The sequence below is a fragment of the Vipera ursinii genome (assembly GCF_947247035.1).
Source record: "Vipera ursinii genome assembly, chromosome: 1".
Lineage (NCBI taxonomy): Eukaryota > Metazoa > Chordata > Lepidosauria > Squamata > Viperidae > Vipera > Vipera ursinii.
In genome coordinates, this window is record NC_139512.1 from 284,778,336 (window position 1) to 284,798,612 (window position 20,277).

General features: G+C 40.0%; 1 long non-coding RNA gene across 1 annotated transcript; it reads left to right on the forward strand.

Moving 5' to 3' along the window:
- The first annotated feature begins 14,579 nt into the window (after positions 1 to 14,579).
- Positions 14,580 to 19,388, forward strand: LOC310632749. Its single transcript, XR_014490909.1, has 4 exons — positions 14,580 to 14,591; positions 18,578 to 18,631; positions 18,717 to 18,791; positions 19,268 to 19,388. It is a non-coding gene; the product is annotated as an uncharacterized lncRNA (long non-coding RNA).
- The last annotated feature ends 889 nt before the right edge of the window (positions 19,389 to 20,277 follow it).

Sequence of the window (20,277 nt, forward strand, 5' to 3'; positions counted from 1 at the left end):
CTCTTCCTTTCAACTGATTACTCCTATTTTATAACCATACAGGCTTATTTTAAAATCCTAAATTAAATTTGAAAATAATAGCAGGCACATTTCCGGCGTGATTTTTGTTTTGCTTTGGTTTTTGGCAGTTTTTAAGCTCAAGACCAGAATAAGGAGCAAAGGGAAGGCTCATGGAGCTTTAAGTGAGGGAGTAGTGGAAAAATGCAATTTAGTTTCCCTTTAGCAACATTAGTTCCAAGCTAAGAGGAGATGAATGGCTCGGGGTCTTTCTCATCATAACAGTCAGAAGCACTGCTTGCAAGAACTCAAATAGGCAAAGAGATTTGCACAGCGGGAGTGAGAGCCACAGCAAGGCTCCAATGAACATCTTCAAGACTAAAAAAACCTCAGCGCATTTGAAGATCCTCTCTTTAGGGTTAGCTTTTAGACTTCACGGTAACTATATCAATATTGACAACACGGGATAAGCAAACACCATTGTTCATAAAACAAAGGGAGCCCTGCTTTTGGCAAGCATTCCAGAAACATGGCTTTTTTTTTTAAATAGGGTATTACTGCAAGCAAAGGAGATGTGGTGATTTGGCCTTGTGTGACTGTCACTTAAGCAAAGACGTAGTACAGCTGAGAGTTGAGTTAGATGGTATAATGGAAAGAAATGGGAGGGTCAAGACAGCTCGGCTCGTAACAAGAACCCCAGCGGGGGAAATGGTGAAAGCCATTGCCTCAACATGCCACAGACCTGATTTAGCTTGCTTTCCTTCCTCCCAGGCTGGCGTTTCTTAAAATGAGCACATCAATAAAATCTATAAACTCAGTTTTACTTCCAACGTGGATTCACATTAACCCATGATTTAAACAACCATGGTTGAACAAACATGATTTGTTAAGTATATACTGAGCCATGGACAGTAATTCACAAGCCCTGAAGCCCCAAAGTAGAAAAGCACACTCAAGGGTAATTTAGTGCAGTGTGTGAATCAAACCTGAAGGTAGTGCCAGGCAGCTGGCTCTCGGCTCTGAGAGCTGCTTGAGGAGAATGTTCTCTACCACATTTAGTGGCCACAGTTTTCTCTCTGATAAGGATCCAAGGGATAAGCAAACAGGAAACGCTTGACTGGATTTGATAACCGCAGAAATGGAAGAAACTAATTGTTTTATCGGAGAGAAATAAAAGAATTATTCAGGAAAAGCCTGCAAAATTCTTACAGTTTTCGGAAAAAGTAGCAAGGGAGAAGAGGAAGGGAGAGGGAACTTTGATATATCTGGTTTGGGAGTGGGGTGGGCACAAGTTCATGGACTGTACTAATCCACGTAAATGTAATTATCTTCCTTGCTAGACTGCTGAAATCGCCACATATTACCTCTACCCAGGAGTCTGAACATACCTCTAATCCTATTATTCTGATCTTTATGAAGAATGCCACTGGAGGTTTCTCTGAGAACAATAAAAAAAACCTGGGAGGATTTATGCTGAAATGAGTCTAGCTTTTGGATAGCATAAATTTGAAGGTCGGTGTATTGTTTCTCCTGAGTTGACAGAAAGGCCTACGGGAGGGATTAATGGAAAACATTAATATTCAGAGCAAATGGCAACGAGCTTGTGAGAGAGTTCATTCAAAATAAATGGGATCACTCTGACCTCTTTGGTGTGTGCCCTACTTAAGAGGTCTTCTAGGATTAGGTTAAAGTTAGCAACCTGCCATTATGGTTATGATATGAAATGTGTTAACAGCAAATCAATGTTTGACTGATGCTATAAATTGGTAGCCTGGACAATCTCAGTATTTAGGTGCCAGGAGAAGTCACCCTTTAGGGCCAAGGGTAGGTAGATCACTTCACTCAGCTTCTGATCGTACCACGGCTGGTTTTGCGATTGCTTAGCTGCTTCCCACCTTGTCATAATTTGTTGCTTAAGAGTGTCTGCTTCTTCCGGATATGACACATCAGGGATATACAGACTCCTGTCTCCTCTCAGAGACGTATGCTTCAGAGTCAGTGTAATGATTTCTTTACTTAGACTTGTTTATTTTTATAGGGAAACACAGAAAGAGACAGAACTTCCACTGAAACTGCACACCATCCTGGAGCTGAAGAAAGGCATTGTATTTTACCAGTGGTGTTCAGAACAATAATGTAAAATAATTTTGCTCAAGAAGCAGTGTGCCATCATTCCTTTATATGATGATAATCTTCCTTCCTTCCTTCCTTCCTTCCTTCCTTCCTTCCTTCCTTCCTTCCTTCCTTCCTTCCTTCCTCCCTCCCTCCCTCCCTCCCTCCCTCCCTCCCTCCCTCCCTCTTTCATCCAGCCTTGAGAACAAAAGAGTGATCAAGTGAGAACCTGGTTCTGTTATAACCCTAACCCTGTTCGATAGCTTAGCCCAGGAGTAGGCAACCTTGGCTCTTTTATGCCTCGTGGACTTCAACTCCCAGAATTCCTGAGCCAGTCATGCTGGCTCAGGAATTCTGGGAGTTGAAGTCCATGAGGCATAAAAGAGCCAAGGTTGCCTACCCCTGGCTTAGCCATACCTCACTGACACTAAGTTTGATTTGTACTGGCCACAAATAAAAACCAAGTCTCTCTTGTGATAGGTGAAAATTCTAGAGTGAATCACCAATGTTTCACCTGTAACACTAATTAGATGAACAGCAGATGCCCAGCAGATTCCTTCAATACTAGTAAGAAAGAGACTTGCTCATTTATAGAGTAAAGCATTCAAGATTTGGGATCCAACATATGGCAGATATCCACATGGATATTTAACTTTTTGTGGGGTCCCAAGGTTTTCATCTGTATGTCTATCTATTCCCTGCCTCCAAATATTAGAAAAATTATACTTTTGGTTTTCAGCAAGCACAGACAGAGGACATTCTGAGATAGGAAACACTATTGCTAAGCACATTGATTTGTGCTTTAAATTGTAAGCCGCCCTGAGTCTTCGGAGAAGGGCGGGATATAAATGGGATTAAAATAAATAAATAAATAAGGAAGGAAGGTGGCTTAAGGGCATCTAATCCTGGTTTAGGAGACAATTAAGAATCTTAGTCATCTTATTTCTGGATTGGATTTTAAGGTGGTCTTATTTATCTTGTTTCTGGATTGAACTTTAATATTTCCCACCAACTTATGTTTCCAACTCATGATAGGATTCTGGGAGTGTCAGAGAAGACTGCTTTTTTGTTGTTGAAACTCTAATACTGCTGAACAGTCTTTTAAATCAATTCAACAGTTAGACTGTTCCATGTTTCCTTTCAACAGATGGTCTTTTCCATTATTTGCCAGAATAGCAGCATGACCAAATGGTTAAAAGTAAAACACCACCTAGTCTCATATTTTATCCCAAAAATGAAAAGGAAGTTTTTCTTTCTTTCCATCCACCAGTAAAACTGTATTACAGCTTTCCCGAAATTACAAGTAATTCTAAAATCAGCCTCTCAGATTAATTGCAAGCACAAATTGATGCAAAATGTAGAAATATACTTTATTTTATAAATGGAACTTTTAAAATATACTTAAATGCAAAAAGCGATCTTTGTTTTTGGAAGTAATACTGTATGATTAGAGGTATATTTAACAGAAATCTAAATCTGTTTTAAAAGCAGAACCTCAAGAAGCATTTGTACTATAATTTATTTATTTAATTCCTTCGGGGTCTATGCTGTTTGATTCCAACAAGCACTAAGAGGCATTCAGAGACAGCACCACAGGATTAAAAATAAAACCAAACCATATAACATTGACAGTCACAACCATCTTGATTAGAACCAGGGCTTTTTTCCTCATAGAACGCTCAGAACGGAGTTCCGGCACCTTTTTGGGATGGAACCTTGTAGGGTAGGCAAGGTGGGTCGTATGACATGTGTGAGTTCCGGCACCTTTTTCTTTTACAAAAAAAGCACTGATTAGAACAATATTTACTTGTCCTTGAATGCTTTATTAAACTGGAGGCTAAAACATATAAGGAACGGCTGCTGGAATTGGGTATGCCTAGTCTAATGAAGAGAAGGACAAGGGGTGACATGATAGCAGTGTTCCAATATCTCGGGGTTGCCACAAAGAAGATGGGGGTCAACGTATTATCCAAAGCACCAGAAGTCAGGACAAGAAGCAATGGATGGAAACTAAGGAAGGAGAGAAGCAACCTAGAACTAAGGAGAAATTTCCTGACAGAACAATTAATCAGTGGAACAACATGCCTTCAGAAGCTGTGAATGCTCCAACACTGGAAGTATTTAAGAAGAGACTGGAGAGCCATTTGTCTGAAATGGTGTAGGGTTTTCTGCCTGAGCAGGGGGGGTGGACTAGATGACCTCCAAGGTACCTTCCAACATTATATTATTATTATTATTATTATTATTATTATTATTATTATTATTATTATTATTATTATTTCTACAACTATTTAAGACATGCTAAGGAGGAAATGGTCTGAAAGTTCAGGGCAGATTGTTCCACAAGAGAGGGGGCAGCACTGTGAAGGCTTAATATGATCCCTGTAGATGATATTCCACTGATCAAAGGAACCTCATGTTGTTGGATGGGCAGATTCAATCTGGAAAACTTGGTCTTGAAGGTATCTGGGTCTTGAACCAGGTGACAACCAGTATCTTGCATTTTATCCAGAAATTAATTGTCAGCCAGTGCAGCTCCCATGGCAATAGTGTTACTTGGGGGAAAACTGGGGCACCAACAATTGCTCAGGTCACCGGATACTGAACCAGTTACGTTATGCAAGAGGTCCTCAGGAAAGAGCCTTATGTAGAGCGAATTGCAATAATTCAGATACAAAGTGACATTGGCATGCATGGCTGTGCAGAAAGCTTTCTCTTCCACAAAAATCGACAACAATTGGCATACAAGATTCAACTGGATAAACACCCTCCTGCCTACATCACCGTCCCCTGCCCCCCCGCTGCTCAAGAAGGAGCTATGAATCCAGGAAGACCCCTAAATTTCAAGCCAGCTCTGTCAAGGGAAGCATAAACTTCTCTTGTCTGTTTTTAATTCTTCTCCTTGCTGGAAACTCTTTTGACTGTAAGCTTTTTGAGACTCGATGGCTAAACTAATTGCATCTGAGGTACAGGTTAGGTAGCAAGTCGCAAAATCTCCCTGCGATTCCTCAGGCTATTTGGCCACATGGATTTCAGGACCACTGAGGATTACCATTGATTTGTGGGTTATTTTGCAATTCACATGGCTTTTCTATTCTTACTTCAAAGAGACCTAAGGCATTTTAGGAATAGACAAATACAGGATGACATGAACTCTGATAATCACAATATAATTCTGTTGCACCATTTGAACTTTTTTTCCTTATAGAGATTGTTCACTGTACAACTGCATACCCATAGAGAGAATAATTACACAAGAATTTGCCCACACATAGACAAATGAGATATAGATTTGTGTGCAATATTTGGTAATGTAAAACTTGGGTAAGGCAACCCAGGATATTTACTTACCTATAATAAATCCCTAAGGGACGCAGTGGTTCAGTGGGTTAGGATGCTGAGCTTGTCGATCAGAAGGTTGGCAGCTTGGCGGGTCGAATCCCGAGTGCCACGTAGCAGAGTGAGCGCCTGTCACTCGTCCCAGCTTCTGCCAACCTAGCAGTTCGAAAGCCCATAAAAATGCAAGTAGAAAAATAGGGACCACTACAGTGGGAAGGTAACAGTGTTCCGTGCACCTTTGGCATATAGTCATGCCGGCCAGATGACCACAGAGACATCCTCGGACAAGCGCTGGCTCTTTGGCTTTGAAACGGAGATGAGCACCAGCCCCTAGAGTCAGAAATGACTAGCAGGCATGTGCGGGGGAATCTTTACCTTTACCTTAATAAATCCCTATTTAATTTTATAGCTCTAAGCTTGAAAAAAAACACATTTTCTTTTCCAGCATGTATCTCAAGACAAAAATCTCTATTCATATATTTTATCTGTGAAAACTGGTCAGCACCTTTACTGTTCAATTGAAGGATCATTGGGTAAAACAGCCTTGGTGGAGCAGTGGGCTAATGCCTCCTTAAGTAACACCAGCTGCCTGCAATTAGTGCAGGTTCGCATCCCACCAGGCTCAAGGTTGACTCAGCCTTCCATCCTTCCGAGGTAGGTAAAATGAGGACCCAGCTTGTTGGGGGCAATTAAGCTGACTTTGTAATAATGCCGCTTGGGGTGTGTGTGAAAGCCCTAATAAGCAGGCATATACATAGAATGAAGGCTACTGCTAAGTTTGTAAAGCCGCCCTGAGTCTTCGGAGAAGGGTGGGATATAAATGGAATTAAAATAAATAAATAAAAATTAAAAAAAGACTCTTGCCACTAGGCAGTTTGCCAATTGGCTGGTGAAATGCCTGACATCCGACTCAGAGTGTTTTGCTTGACTGGCACAGGAAAGTTACTAGTATTCTAATTTTCTAATATTTACTTATTTCAACTTTCTATGGAACTATAAGAATCAGAAGAAAATGTTTATTTAATATCTAAGCAGGATGCTAAAATGCATTCTCAGATGCATTCTCAGGTCTAGTTTAATGAAGAGAAGGACAAGGGGTGACATGATAACAGTGTCCCAATATTTCAGGGGCTGCCACAAAGAGGAGGGAGTCAAGCTATTCTCCAAAGCACCTGAAGGCAGAACAAGAAGCAATGGATGGAAACTAATCAAAGAGAGAAGCAACTTGGAATTAAGGAGAAACTTCCTGACAGAACAATTAATCAGTGGAATGACTTGCCTCTAGAATTAGTAGATGCTCCAACAATGGAAGTTTGGAGAACCATTTGTCTGAAAGGTATAGGGTTTCCTGCCTGAGTAGGGGATTGGACTAGAAGACCTCCAAGGTCCCTTCCAACTCTGTTATTCTATTCTATTCTATTCTATTCTATTCTATTCTATTCTATTCTATTCTATTCTATTCTATTCTATTCTATTCTATTCTATTCTATTCTATTCTATTCTATTCTATTCTATTCTATTCTATTCTATTCCATTCCATTCCATTCCATTCCATTCATTCTCTGTGTATTGAAATATGCCTATGTTCTAAGAATCCCACTCAAACAAGTAATGAGTAGTTAGCATAGACCAAGATTAGTTTTTCTTGATATTATCTATCTGTGACAATTGTCTTTCCTCTTGTTTCGCTTCTTTTCTCAAATAAGCTCCTTTCTTTTATTTGTATATTCAGATTTAGAAGATTTCCTCATGGGGTAAACTTTTTATGACTTTCATAAAACTTGCAAATTTTGTATTTTTTGTTTCAGACAGGAAAAAAAAAACACTTCTTCCTCTATTTTTTCCCTAAGTCTGGGAGAAAGGGATAGAGGTTCTTTGGCAAAAGGGCCAGAACTCTCCATACAGGTTAGGAAGTATTGAGCAATACAGCCTAACTTCTGTCTGTCTAACAAAGCAGTATATTTTTACTGGAGAATTTTGGGGAAAAAACTGTTAATAAGGTAAAATCATTTCCAGAACCATATTGTACATTAAAGCTAACAGATCTGGGCTATAAATATTTAAAAAACTACAAGCTGCTAATAAAGAGACAGAAAACTCATAATTTGCTGCTACCATCAAGTAAGTAGCAAGGTACATATCATATTTGAAAAAAAGTAGTAATAATAATCCTCTATCACAAGCAGTATGCATGTTAATTTATGGGCCAATTTAGCATGTATTTCATCTGATTCTCAAGTTGGCGGAAATATAAACTACCATAATTAGCAGTGCCCTAACAGCTAAACTCTGATCTGTCTCAATGACAAGGCTCGTGAGTGATCCTGTCTTCCCAGCATTTCTGTGGAACAATTAAAAGGCAGTGATCAGTGGATTCCTCTGGCATTATTTCTCTTCCCATCTAGTTTCACCAACCAGCCAGAAAAAAAAACCATCACTAACCCATCTTCTTTACACATGGTGGGAGAGTTTGAGCAGGTGCCTGAGGTATAATTTTTAGACATTTCAATTGGCCTGACTAACCAGTTGCATGTGTGGGTAGGTTGCCACACAACTTGCCACCCAGGCTGTTTCTGAACATAGGTCTACTAGTTTTCTTGAAGACTGGGAAACTAGTCTAGCTGATAGATAAGTGGGGCAGAGGAAGGGTGTGAGATAAAACGGGAGGGAACTTGCAAGGCACAAGAAACCTCTCTCCTTGATGTGTCATCCCTCCTGCTTCATCTGATAGCCTTCCTCTGCACCATCAATTTATTAGCCTGCTTTTGGATGCAGCTTTTCCATTGACCCAGAAGACTGAGAGATCCATGATCAGAAATGGCCCAAATGACAGGTCACAGGAAGAAGAGGGGCTGTGAGGGGTACTGAGGACACTCCCTTCCACCTTGCTTCACTTGGCTGCACTTGTGATTTGTTATTCAAGCTAAAAGGAGAAACAGGGAAAAAAAATCTTGTCAAGTAGCACAAGTCTCAAATATCTATGGCCAAATGTGGCTAAATGGAGCCAGGGTATTTGCATCCACAAGGTATCATCACCCACATTGTCTGTGAAGCATTGTAGAATGTTTGTGTGGCAAGATCTGTGTTGGGAAAAGGGTAAAATGTTAATGACACAAACCCCAAATAGCTAAAGTTGAATGTAAATGGATAAGGAGATGAAATAAAGGATGCGTGATGAGGATATGTTTTGGAAAACAGCTTAATAGAGTGTCTTCATGCTATGCTGAATAGAATGTAAGGATGAACATTATGGTGTGCAGGTCAAGAGGTATGGCAAATATAGCTCTGTCCTTCAACAGAACCAGTGACGTAGGAGGAAAGATAGGGTTGAGACTTGTCATCCCTATCTTCTATCCTCAATTTCTGATATCTGATAGGTTTGTCTCACTAAGACCATGGAGATATAACATGGCTGACCCAGTCATCCTTTCCTTCCATAAATACCATCTGTCTTTTGATTCCACACCCAGGTGGGATGACCCAATTCATTCCGTTCTATCATCTGCCCTATTTTCATAGAACATCTCTTGGATTTTCTCTCCTTTTCAGAACCAGGAAAGAACATTTAACTTTTTGCTAAATGATTTGCAAGATAATAACGGAATAACAGAGTTGGAAGGGACATTAAAGGACTTGTAGTCCAACCCCCTGCTCAAGCAGAAGACCCCATACCATTTCAGACAAATGGCTGTCCAGTCTCTTCTTAAAAGCCCCCAGTGATGGAGCACCCCCAACTTCTGAGGGCAAGCCATTCCACTGGTTAAATGTTCTCACTGTCAGGAAATTCCTCCTTAGTTCTAGGTTGCGTCTCTTCTTGATACGTTTCCATTGCTTCTTGTCCTGCCTTCAGGTGCTTTGGAAAATAGGTTGACCTCCCACCATTTGTGGCAGCCCCTCATATATTGGAACTGTCAGTGCTGTGACAATTGAGAAACTCTAGCCATTTTACCTTTTGCTTTCCTTGTACTTTTTCTGTTATTTGGGATTCTCAGATGTAGAAGGGGGAAAAACTTGAGCGTTTTCTGTTAGCCATAACATTTGCAGCTGGGTGAGAAACAAGGTCAATGTTAGATAAAGTTTTGGTGGGTTGAAAAGTTGGGAGGCGAGCCCACATTTTAGCATAATTGGTGAATGTGATTTATGACAGCCTTTCTGGGGTGGGAGTTGCAACTTATTACTTTGTATCAGGGGGAGGGATTTTTAGTCTTGGGTTCAACTATGTAAGTTGTTTCCTGAATAAAATGTTCTTTGAGAAATAAATCTTTGCCTTGAAGTTCCTTTAAAAGGTTTCATCTATCGGAACCATGACAGGAACACAGTTATCATGTCACTCCCTAGTCCTTCTTTTCACTAGACTAGACAAACCCAATTCCTGCAACCACTCTTCATATGTTTTATCATCTTTATTGTTCTTCTGTGCAATCTTTCCAGAGTCTCAACATCTTTTTTATATCGTGGTGAGCAAAACTGGATGCAGTATTCCAAGTGTGGCCTTACCAAGGCATTGTAAAGTGGTATTAACACTTCACGTGATCTTGATTCTATCCCTCTGTTAATGCAGTCTAGTACTGTGTTGGCTTTTTTGGCAGCTGCAGCACACTGCTGGCTCATATTTAAGTGATTGTCTACTAGGACTCCAAGATCCCTCTCACAGTTACTACTATTGAGCCAGGTTTCACCTTGCTCTGAGTACCTCTTGTGTGAAACATTTAAATTAAAAAAAACATTAAAAAGATGCTGAATGCAAAGCAAAACAGCAACCCATAAATTACAGGTTAGTCTTTGACTTATCCACCACAAATGAATCCAAAATTTCTGTTTCTAAGTGAGACAATTAACGAAAGATAAAGATAAGAGATAAAGTTCACCAAAAGAATTGGCTAAACCTGAAACAAACTCAGGAACAGTTTAGCTAAACCTCAATTATTTTGATTCACAGTGGGTTAGTTTACTGGGGTTGGGTATTCACACTACACCCTTCTCCCATCTTACTTAGCAAGTCATATGAACTGGGCCACCGTCTTTTAAGACAGTTGCCCCAATAAGTGTTAAAACTTTCAAATGCCTAGAAATATCTTACAAGAAATAGGATAGGAAGTACTTAAAACTAAATGTAAAGAACGTGGCACATAATTTGCATGATGTCACATTCTAGGGCAATTTACTTAATTGCCCCAGGCTTTTCTTTTAATAAGCTAAATGCATCCAACACCAAGTGTGCTTTGTTTTAAGAAAGCAGCATGCATAACTGAATCATAAAAGCTTTAGATTTCTGTAGAGCTCTAGTTTCTTGCTGCTTAAGAGAAAAACCACAGAAACCTAGTTTCAGATGGACTCCCTAGAAATCTTTTAAAACTGCTTCATTGCTAGAAATGCTAACCCTGTGTTGGATGCAGATAATCCACTGGAGCACATCATGAGGGTAAGCTCTGTAAAAAATAACTCTAAGTCCAAAGTTCAGAGCAGATGTCAGGCTTTGAAGATCTTTTCAAACACAAGTGAATGGTTCAGTTCAATCTCACACTAATAAGAAAACTAAATGACAAACACAAGTCGGTCCCAAACTGATATGAGGTGGGGGAAGGCAAGCAGAATTCCAGGTCTTTGCATTTCCACCTTTAAAAGCACTGGGCACCTACAAGCATTTTTTTTTTGGTTTGGACTTGGCAAAAGGAGTAATGGAATACCAACTGAAAACAAAGAAAGACATGATCAATTGATCACCAATGTGCTGGAAATAAAAAGATCTTTTCCAGTGGCGTAGCGTGGGGGGTGCAGGGGGGCTGGCCGCACCGGGCGCAACATCTGGGGGGGCACGCTCGCACTCGCAGCTCTCTGCCCCTGCCTGGCTCACTCACTCTCTCTCACTGCAGTGCTGGCTGTGCGAATCCGATCCGAGCCGCCGGGTCGCCGCCCACTGTGGAGGGGGGGTGCCAGGCATGCTGTTAGGGGGTGCAAATTACTTGCCTTGCCCCGGGTGCTGACAACCCACGCTACAGCACTGATCTTTTCTCTCCATGATCAAGAGATCTAAATTAAAATTTCAGAAAGAAGACATTTGAATGTTCCTGTGGACTTTGAGGAGGATAAACATGATTTTGAAAATGTAGAAGGGTTCCTGAAAAACCACTGAGTTTAAAATATATGAAGTAATCAAATAAGGGTATCACACTGAAACGTATTATCTCTTAAAACAAAATATATGGTCATCTATCAGATATACAAAGCTAAAAGGCTGCTTTTTGGTGGAAAAGAGCAAATGCCAGCAGGATTTATCTTTGGGGAAATGAGAGATACTTTGTCTCTTATCAAACAATGTTGATTTTTCACTTCATCAAAAATTCTGCCTTCCTTCTGAAAAATTCTGGCTGGGTTATTTGTATAATGAGTTCACTCAATGCCCCTTTTCTGTGTACAAAGCAGCCTGTCTGGCAGAAAAGTTTCATTCCACTTCAGAGAAATTCCTTTAGGCAAATCAGTTTGTCTCATTCCCCTTTCCCAGGTACATTGACTAACAATTTTCATCTGAGCAAGACCAGGTCTTTTCTCCCATGTCACCATCTAATGCAGGAGTAGGCAACCTTGGCTCTTTTATGACTCGCAGACTTCAACTCCCAGAATTCCTGAGCCAGGCTACCCCTGATCTAATGAGATGCCAAAGGTTTTTACCTAATGGCGGCCTGTCCTAGGTCTCACCAATTCTGTTCAGGCTCTCCCAGAATCTCATTGCATGATGTGAAAAGTGCTACTATGTGCTTTTGAGAAAGGCAGAGCTATTGAGAGAGAATGTTTGGTGTTATTTCAGAAAGTTTGTAGTTAAAATTTGGAAAATATCTATTCCCACTAGCTGGAGCAGGTATAGACAAAGAAAAAAGAGGCATATCAAGCATAAGAGTTTGTGTATGGTGTGGTGTGTGTGTGTGTGTTTGTGTGTGTGTGTGTATTGAGATGTGTTTGAATATTAGTAGCTCGGGTTGGTAATTGAGCTGTCGGTTTGATCTCTGAGCTTGGTGATTTGGCTGCAAACGTTTCATCTCCATTCGGGGGGGGCATCTTCAGTGCGTATTGAATTGTGCTCATCTGTCAGAGCACTGGCCTTTAAATACCTTTTTGTGTGATGTAAATTAGTGTGGGTGTTATTTCTTTGGGTGTTTCTGAGTCATGGTCTGGTTTTGGGTTGTTTGGTTGGCTGTCATTGTCAAGATGTCTCTCTCTCTCTCTCTCTCTCTCTCTCTCTGTGTGTGTGTGTGTGTGTCTTCCTATCAGTGTCCACTCCTGGACAAATCATTGCAGTTTTCATGGCAAGATTTTCAGAAGTTTTTTGCCTTTGCCTTCCTCCTCAAGGCTGAGAGAAAGTGTCTGGCTCATGGTTACAAGCTGGCTTTGTGGCTCAGCCAGGACTAGAACTCATTGCCTTCTGGTTTCTAGCCAGATGCCTTCACCTCTGCACCAAAACTGGTTCATGAGTATATATGGCGTAGAATGAAAAGAAGATTAAGAGAGAGTTTATTTCTGATGAAACTTTTTGACACATAATTTCTAATACACTTGCTATCCAAGATTCATTTGTCATGCTTGTAACTCAAGAGTAAGAAATTGGGAACCTTTCTCAAGTTAACTAAATTCAGGAGTTTTTAAAAAAATCAAGTAAACTGAAGCATTAAAATCTGACACCTCCCCTAATTATCATTATAACAGATTGCATTTTTTTCATTTTTTGTTACAACACTTTTTATGTATTCTTTTTTTTCTTTTTGATAATGTATGGATCATGTTTTGCTCTTTCTGTTGTTGTTATTAATTAAAAAAGCAGTAAAAATAACATAAAGAAAAAGCATCAAGATAGTGTATTATTTCTTTTTTCAGTTTCATAAGCAGATAAGGCTGAAACTAGAATATAAATGCTTATTTTGACAGGACTGTGGTTCTCAGCAAAGTTCCAGAAGCCATATATCACATACTGATCAAGATCCAATGTCATGGTTCCGATAAATGAGACCAGAAGAAATAAGAACTCTGAGACAATTGCTTTCCTCAAAGAACACTTTTAATGGCTACATAATATCAGCGCGAACAAAGGTGAAAGCAAGACTGAAAGTTACCTCCCCAAAAGGTTACAAAGTAAAAGTTGAACTCTCCACCCATTGATGTGTCATAAATCACAATCCCCAATTAACACCTTTGGCAGGCTTCCTAACAGTAGCTCCAGCCCGCCAAAAATTTTAGCTGCTTGACCTTGGTTCCCACAAGAAAGTTATTGTTTTGACTAATCTATAAGAATGCAGTCTCCCCACTCCCATAGCTGTGGCAGCTGAAAAACAAAGAACCATAACTTTATTGAGAGCATTTGAAGATCTGACATCCAACCTCAATAGCCACCCTCTTGATCAGGGTGGGCAACTATGGCCCTTGCACGACTTGTGGACTTCAACTCCCAGAAGTCCTGAGCCAGCCATGCTGAGAATTGAAGTCCATAGGTTGTTAAGGGGCCCACCACTGCTCTTGATCATTATATAGCTGCAATTTTTTCCCTATTCTCCACAGACGCCCATAGATTAGAAGGAAGTCTTTTACCTCATTCAAAGATGCCCATAGACTAGAAGGATCTAGGATGGGACTGAATTCTTGTTGCCTGACAACAAGACAGCCAGCACTTCCCCAAGTTAAATGATGGCGTTTATAAATTCTCCTACAATAAAGCAACACCTCAAAGGAGATTTTTCTTTTCTTTTCTGGGGAAACTCTGCAGAGGAAAGGCCAGCTTGCAGCTGGGAGGAGAAGGAAACAATTTCTAAACCAGCTCCGTGGGAAGTCCCAGATGGCATCAGCTTGCCCAAACTTGACGAGGACAAAAGAACTAGATGGGGTAGATGCTGCCTGAAGTTGATGAAAGCGGGGGAAAAATGTAACTGGAATGCATTCTCCTTTGACTCAGTGGCAGCTGTCCTTGCCTTAGCTTCAAATGTAAATCCCTCAAGTCTGTGTCTGCCTGCAAAGGCCTCCTCCTGCCTCTTCCCCTCCTGGAGTGAGAGAAATGGAGGAGCAGCCCTTTAACTACAGCAAGAGATGGGGTGGACAAGCTTCAGGAACCTTGTATAGTCTCATTGAAGATGGCATTTCAACAGCTACAATTTGCATGACAGGTGAAACCCTCTTCTCCACAACCCAAACTGCAGGATCTCTGTCCTCTTTTGCATTTAGCTGCTCTACTCCAATGTAACTTTCCTAAGAATCAATACAATGAACAAGGAAACTATGTATCCCCAAGTAACGATTATTTCTGTATTAATAAAATCAGAATAAGAGATAAAATGCATCCATGTCCACCTGGCTTTACAAGACTTTAGCTTTCTCAAAATCCTATGGTGTGGCTCCAACTTTTGATTCATTCTGTTTAAAGAGGTTTCATTGAAAACTGGCATTTGTTCATCTTCCACAAGCCCTATTAGTATATGCTAATAGAACCTGCAGTTTTGCTGCATCTATGTTAAGGTCAATTAAGGTAAAACAACTACATGCCCATTCTAATTAGAAGTCAGCAAGGGTATACTGAGAACATTCTTACTAGATATTCCCCCTTTAGTGGCAGGAAACAAATATCCTAGTCCAATATCTATTCTTCAAGCAACTGTGTGGTAATATCTGGTAATATCTGCTGGACCTTTCCTACAAGTTTTTCAGTCGCTCCAGCATGATATTTCCAAAATCAGAATCCCAGTACTTCTATCTGTCAGGGCAGGTTAAGAATGGAATGCTCTTTATTGTTGCAAGATAAAAAGAACAGAATCTGGAAAGTATGCCCAATTTCCCTTTATTTCATCTTATTCTTACAGTATACTAAGTGAAATCAGGGTGGTTCACTTTGACGTCTTCTTCATTCTTTCCTCTTTCTCAGAACTGTCTAATCTGGCATTTCTCAACCTTGGCAACCTTTGCATGCTGGCTGGGGAATTCTGGGAGTTGAGGTCCAAGCTTACTAATATTGCCAAGGCTGAGAAACAGTAGTCTGATCTCTTCTGCCAGTTCTCTTTTACTGGTTTGCTCCTTACTTCCTCAATATTAGTTCTATGTTCCTTTACGAAAAAAAGTGGGGTTTTCCTTCTGCTGATATTGAAGGACCCAATGCTATGTAAATTTAAGACTGCCTTTTCATTAGCAGGAAACTGAAAATCATTCAGAATTCTCTTTGCAATTGGTCAAGTCCCAACCTGAAGGTTATAGACTATGGAGGACAACTGTATGGTTACACAACTATAACATAATGTATTTGTAATACATTATTTTTTATTAACCAGTAACTTCTCCAAAACAAAGATACTTTTATCTTTGCATGTCAGTTTCTATTATTTCAGAATTGCAAAATTAACGTCTCAAGCAGTGGGGAAAAGTATTTCTTTATTCCTTTAGTGAGAAATGTTACATAATAAAGTTGTATTTATATTTGCCATATACTGTATGTTTTGCAAGTAATCCAGCAGAACATTTAGAAATCCATTTCTAACTACTCTCAACAATTGTACTTAGCTTGGAGAAAAGGAATCTTGGTCAGATTTTTAGATGAACACTTTATTTGAACATTATCTTTACCTACTATTACACAAAGCCCTAAATATGTATCTATCAAAATAATGTCTAATTTGGCCAGAGGATCTATTTGTATACGGTATTTGTATTATATTATCTATTTATATTTGTATATAAGAGCCGTGGTGGCACAGTGGTGAGAATATAGTATTGCAGGCTGACTCTGCCAACTGCCAGCAATTTGATCCTGACCAGCTCAAGGTTGACTCAGCCTTCCACCCTTTCGAGATTGATAAAATGAAAACCCAGATTGTTGAGGGCAATTATGCTGATGCTATAAACTGCTTCGAGAGGGTTGTAAAATGCTATGAAGTGGTATATAAGTCTAAGTGCTATTGCTATTTATTCTAAATACATTAATGAGTCTTCCACTTCTTCTATCAATGCCTTAATTAGACATGCTGGTTGGGAATTATCTGGGAATGCTGGGAATTATGGGAAATGTCATCTAACAATTCCACAAGTAGGGAAGATTCCTTATTTCTTGATCTCACCACTTATGGGCAATATATGAAAACTATACCATCATCCATTTTTCACACACCCTGATATTTGACATTAATTCCATCTTAATTAAACCAGGGCAGCAAAACCTTACTTCGACATTTGGATGATAATGTACTAAATGTGCAAGATAGCCAGGGGCATTATCAATGGCAAGTCAAATCTTGAGCAGACTTTCTATCTATCTGCAGTACCTTTTCACTTTTGGAACAAATCAAAACTACAAGTTGTCCAAAAGTGCTATTGTGATCCAGACCTTTCATCTGGAACAACTACGCATAGGAAGGGCAGAATTAGGAAGCAGGAGTTTGCAACCTATCATCTCTTAATGTATGAGCCATCAGCAAAAGTTTATGCCTACTCCTTGTGGTCTTAAACCTGGTATTACCTTCTCTGGAAATGCATGTTCTGTTTTGCATTTTCTTTCAGAGCAACTTGTCTTGCTGAAATGAAAGATTTGCTGTGCCAGTGTCATCAGTGGAGTTTTTCTTAACACCCCAGGATAAATGTCTGTTGTAGTATCAGTAGTAGCAATCTCACCACTCAGTTCCTCATTATTATAATCAAAACACTACCTAAGTCTACTAAACCATTACTAGCCACAAAGTCTATGTTACGATCACCGTGATTTTTCTTGACATCTTTGAAGTAACGTCTAGCCTGAACACATATCGCCGCTAAGCTAAGTGACATGATCTGATTTTCCAGCCATAATGTTAGTAACATTTTTTTTATCTCACAGACAGCACATGATGACTATTTTATTATCGCAGTTGATCTTAAAGGTGCCATAGCTTTCATATCCTTTTTTTATGCAGTCACTGTCCACCAAAAATATATTCACTGTTGAAGTAATGAGTTGTGGTTCATACGTGATGGAAAACAAGCTTTGTTCTCTTTTGAACTACTGTATTTATTTATTTATTAAAAAATTCTTCTCTAAAGCCATCACTTTATGCTTATGAGTCGGTCATGCACTCTTGATAGTACTTGACTGCAATGGAGTTACAAGTGAAACCACACAGAAAATTATGAGATAAAGTAGCAGGAATGCGTGGCTGAGAGAGGAAAGCATCTGCACAACAGACTACTTCGCCTTAGACATGTCATGCAAAATTTATACACACTGAAAATTTTAGACATACTTTGGAAATACTGACATAAATCTGAATTAATATAAAACATCTAACATAACCTATCATCCATTTTTTTCTCCTTGCCATGGGAGGGGAAGGGGGGCAAATATGGTCTGTAAATGCTTGAATGAAATAAGGAAAGAATGTGTAACAAAAGCAAATAAATTGTTCGTGAATGTTCCTAAATATTCCCTTCTAAAGGCAGACCCTGTTGGGCAATAATTTAGAACTGTATCTTTCATGTTTATTTCCAGCTCCATTACTTGAGTGGCAGCCAAAGCTCCTTCTAGTTATCTGCAATAATGGGGGATTCCCCAAGGAGGCATGAATCCACCTGACTGCTCAAATTAACTAATTAATTGCAATTTAATATGGGCATCTTCAGAAGATCCCAGACCAAGTTGCCCCTAATGAAAAGGTACATAATTTATATGGCATGTTTAGAACGATCAGGTTTTCCCCTGGGTTCCTATATTAACACTACCTTCCCTTTCCCTTGTATGTGGAGTGAGGGGATTATTTTTTTTAAACTCTAGATTGGTGGCTGGGCTGGAAGCAGTAACAGAATAACAGAATTGGAAGGGGCCTTGGAGGCCTTCTAGTCCCAACCCCCTGCTCAAGCAGGAGACACTATAATATTTCAGACTAATGGCTGCACAATCTCTTCTTAAAAATCTCCAGTGATGGAGACCCACAGCTTCTGAAGGCAAGCTGTGCCATTGGTTAATTGTTCTGTCAGGAAATTTCTCCTTAGTTCTAGGCTCCTTCTCTCCTTGACTAGCTTCCATCCATTTCTTCTTGTCCTGCCTTCTGGTGCTTTGGAGAATTGGTTGACCACCTCTTTTTTGTGGCAGCCCCTCAAATATTCCGATGCATTGTGATTTATTTTGTTTTGTTTGTTTTAGATGGTGGGACCGCTCACTGGTTTATGATCCAAGGCCAGAAAAGATAAAGGCCAGGTATGTTGCGTATTTTTCTCCACCTTTATTCCAAGAGCTCACAGTGGCTTATATGGGCCCATTTCTTCATTTGATCCCACAATAGTTACCCTGGAGGAAGAATGGAAATAATGACTGGCCCAGAGTCAAAGCACAGACTTGAACTTGAGTCTCCCCACTCGTAAGTCAGCATTTTAACTATTGTATCACTGAAGTTTGAAAAAGCTTGGAGGATTGGGAGAATAGCACTCAGTAGAAACACCTTCAGCATGGAAATACTCTCAGTAGCATTTCTGTAGCAAAATACAAGCTTTTCTTTATGGCAATACACATCCAACCCCATTTTTGAAAAGCAGAACTTTGTTTGAGATGATATACAATTCAACCTGTCATTTAATTAGTTGGCTATTCACTAATCATTTAAAAGGGAGGCATTTTTTTTCAAAGGAAAACAATGTCAAATCAGCTGAGTTGATATCTCCCTTGCCTTCTCTTAATACACCTTAATTGTGTCTGCTCTTCATTCACTGTGACATGATTAAAGTTTCCTCTCTATTAAGATTTCCTGAGGATCACCAAGCGAAGTCTGGCAGACAGACATGACGAGGCAAATGAAGAAATACAAGCCTGACTCATTAAAAACCATATTTCTTGCAGGCTATGAACCTGCTTGCTGGTGGGTCAAAGTGGAGAGCAGATGAGGAAAACCATAGGCTGCTTTCTAAAGACTCTTTGCTTATCCGAATGGTGCTTCCAGCTGTGATTCTTTACGAACGGCATCTACATTAATATAATGCAAAGGTGCCATACATTATATTAATTTGATTTATACCTCCCCCATTCTCAGAGATTGGGCAGCCATTTGTCTGGAATGGTACAGAGTCTCCTGCTTGAGCAGGGAGTTGAACTAAAGGTCCCTTCCGGTGAACAACCTTTATTATCAAAGTACAACATGTATACAATGAGATTGGCTGAGCCACCTTCGTGCCCTCCCCCACCACAACTCACCATCTTGTTGCACCATGTGAAGACAACAGACTGTCTAACCCAGGGGTCTTCAAGTCTACATTAATATAATGCAAAGGTGCCATACATTATATTAATTTGATTTATACCTCCCCCATTCTCAGAGATTGGGCAGCCATTTGTCTGGAATGGTACAGAGTCTCCTGCTTGAGCAGGGTGTTGAACTAAAGGTCCCTTCCGGTGAACAACCTTTATTATCAAAGTACAACATGTATACAATGAGATTGGCTGAGCCTCCTTCGTGCCCTCCCCCACCACAACTCACCATCTTGTTGCACCATGTGAAGACAACAGACTGTCTAACCCAGGGGTCTTCAAGTCTACATTAATATAATGCAAAGGTGCCATACATTATATTAATTTGATTTATACCTCCCCCATTCTCAGAGATTGGGCAGCCATTTGTCTGGAATGGTACAGAGTCTCCTGCTTGAGCAGGGTGTTGAACTAAAGGTCCCTTCCGGTGAACAACCTTTATTATCAAAGTACAACATGTATACAATGAGGCATGCTGGCTGAGGAATTCTGGGAGCTGAAGTCCACAAGTCATAAAAGGGCCAAGTTTGAAGACCCCTGGTCTAACCCTCTAAGGCAGGGGTGTCAAACTTGCAATGTCATGTGATGTGTCGCAACATATCACA